The sequence below is a fragment of the Pteropus medius genome, unplaced genomic scaffold (genome assembly GCF_902729225.1).
Source record: "Pteropus medius unplaced genomic scaffold, Ma_sr-lr_union100, whole genome shotgun sequence".
Classification (NCBI taxonomy): domain Eukaryota; kingdom Metazoa; phylum Chordata; class Mammalia; order Chiroptera; family Pteropodidae; genus Pteropus; species Pteropus medius.
This window is the reverse complement of record NW_024349519.1, coordinates 5,248,185-5,251,323: the sequence shown is the minus strand read 5'-3', so window position 1 is coordinate 5,251,323 and position 3,139 is coordinate 5,248,185. Positions and strand designations below refer to the sequence as shown.

The window sequence follows — 3,139 nt, the reverse complement described above, 5'->3', positions numbered from 1 at the left end:
GCAACCTTATATTGATTTGTGTATCTCTACCAGTAAACATGGAAAAATTCGAGGCCAGGGACCTATTTGTCATATCTGGTAAAATATATACTTATTAAGCACATTTTTACAATAAAGAATAAGAAACACTTATAAATGAACAAAAAAGTGAGTCACATAAGTGATTAAAAATAAGCTGATGTCGAATTGTCTGGAGAGAGTTTTCTAAAGTGGTAACCTGTTGTCTTCCTCTCCACTCCGTTTTTCATTCTATTTCTGCAGTATTGGGCAGGGAGGTATTTAGCGTACCTGTAATGAATGCTTGGACCAAAGTAAACTTTGTCATTTTTGTTTTAACTTGATCACCTTCAAAGCCATTGTATGGAGAGACATTATTTGGAGCAAGTACAAAATATCGCTCCACACAGTACAATATGTTTGTCTCTTAATTTACAAGTCAATTTTAAAATGTAAAAATTCAGTATTTGTCCATAGAGTGTTTTCAGCAACTTAGAAGAAGAACATAATCCAAATACAGAGTGCCATTATGTTATCTTCAGCTTCTCAGTTTATGAGATCATGCTTATTACTCATGTAGTTGGATACTTTATATTTCTACAAATCCTTCCCAGAAACAGTCCCACCCTAAATAAAACTGTTCAAAGTGAAGATCCTTAGTTTTAAAGTAAAAATAAATGATGTAACTGGGTAAAATCTGTTAAGCCCAATTTGGAACAAAAGAGCATCAATGAGAAACTTTATAAATGACACAGAGAAACATTTATTTGTGTATCAGCTAAACTTCTTTCTTTATCACCTATAAATTATCAACTATCCTGTTTTGTAAAACTCTGAGTCATGAGTTCCCAAAAAGCACTTATCATTGCCCATCATCGGCTTATGTGGGCTTGGAGAAAACAAGGACAAGGGTTTCAAGCTTGAAATGATAACATATAAAAGAAGGTGTGTCTTCTATCATTAGATTATCTGATATAAGCTATTTGGATTGTCTACGTAAGAAAAAAAAATAAAACTACTAAGTTCAGTAAATGTGGTTTAAAAATGTACAAACTAATAGATGATAGAAGCTGTGCAGCTTATATTTAATAAATATAAATAATGTAAATAAAAATATTTGTTGTGACATGCATAATTTTAAAAGACATGTTCTCTATCTCTAAACTCCAAGATTAAATTGTAAAGCAGCTGATAGTCTATGGCCATGCCACCCTGAATAAGCTCGATCCCATCTGATCTCAGAAGCTAAGCAGGGTCAGGCCTGGTTAGTACTTGAATGGGAGACCACCTAGGAAGACCAGGTGCTGTAGGGGTAAAACATAAAAAAGGGATTGTAAGCTGACAAGGTTCTTGAAATCTGTGAGGTCAACCAAGGGTTGCCTAGCAAAAAATAAAATAAAAATAAAAAATAAAAATAAATTTTAAAAAAGAAAAGCAGCTGAGGGTGAACAGCAGAGTCAAGAGTGTGGACTCTGAAACCAGACTGCCTAGGTTCCAATCCCCAGCTCAAAATTAACAATGTAGCTTTAAGCAAGTTAAAGGCATGATTTCTATATATTGCTTACCTTAATTGGGGTATATACCTTACTGAGTATATACATTTGTCAAACCCCATTTAACTGAACACTAAAGATCTGTGGTTTGTTATTTTATATAAATTATATTTAAATAAAATAGAAAAAAATTTAAAAATCAGCATTCCTATAAGGGGAAAATCATGGTAGTTATTGCATATGTTTGTTGTATGAATTAAATAAGATAATGCATATAAATACTCCACGAATCATAACTATTATCATTTGAATAAGTGATCAAAATTTTGCAAGGTAAATATTACTATCTTGTTTTAAACTAATGAGGAAACAGTCTCAGAAATGTGTACCAACTTGCCAAAGATTTGGAGCTGAGCTTTAAAGCCTAATCTGTTGAATCTCAAAGTTTTCTCCACTCTAAGAAAAAATTACAGTGCAAACATTTTAAAAGAAGTTTAGCTGGATTGAATGAACAATTTAGTGTAGATTCTGTTCTTTTATTGCAGTTTAATCATAAGAAAAGAACTGAAATGATTCAAACACTTAAAATATTCTATTCACAAAATATTCAAGTTTAAAAGTTTACAATTGAAAATTTTTTGATTGGATACAATGGGAATAGTAACATTATGGAAGATGAGAACTTCATACTTTCTTTCTGTTGGTTGCTAAGGGGATATTGTTTCAACCATGTTTAGAACTGGTACTTTTCAGACAGCCTAATAGATGGTACTATAAAACAGAGACTGTATGTCTTCCTTAGGCATGGCTGGGAAATATACATAAACACATGAAATTGCCTGTAAACATGTAGATTATGATTTGAATAAAAAGAAAACCATCATAAGCTATGTAGCTTGCCTATGTGAACATATTTCCAAATGATTTTGTGGGTTATGAAATACCTAAAATTGTCATTTCTATATAAAATATATTATAAATGTTTCTAAATTTCTGCTAAAGTACAGCTGAATTTAATTCCACTTTTTAGCTCATCACCTTTTGCCAGACAATAAATGTGATCTTGAGAATTAAGTAACATTTTAAAAAATGAATTATTAGCTTCAAGTCTGAGTTGTATCTTCATTCATATCTTATGATTTGTTCTCTGATTTTTGAAATTCCAGTATTTTAAAGAAATTATGATTACGATTCTTTTGGAAACCTTGTTTAAAATAAGTAGCAATGTCTTTATATGAAAAAAAATGAATACATTCTTTTATTCATTCATTAAAATAGGACTGGCAGTCACATTCAGAAAGAAAATACCTGTGCTAAGCGTAATGCTATACAAAGGCATTCTCAAAGAACTTTCAATTTAGCCAAGGGAAATAAAATTTATGCTGGAGTGACGATTAAAAAAATAATATTTAAGGACATCATTTCGCCCAAGAGCAATGAGAGCAAAGCAAGAAAGGTATTTCTGAAACGTCGATTTGAATAAATTTCAAATTTGAAAATCATATTTGATATGATAAGGATATAGTAGATTTGACAGAAGGTGGTCCAGTGAGAGGAACTAAAATAAGCAGAAATACAAAAACACAAGAGCAGAGACTCGAGTAGGAAAATAAACAAGATTAATAGTAACTATTCTAACTACACAGTTC

At 31.2% G+C, this 3,139-nt stretch overlaps 1 pseudogene; it reads left to right on the top strand.

Annotated features, from left to right (window-relative positions):
- Positions 1-1,191: 1,191 nt before the first annotated feature.
- LOC120618616 (uncharacterized) lies at positions 1,192-1,310 on the top strand (annotated as a pseudogene).
- The last annotated feature ends 1,829 nt before the right edge of the window (positions 1,311-3,139 follow it).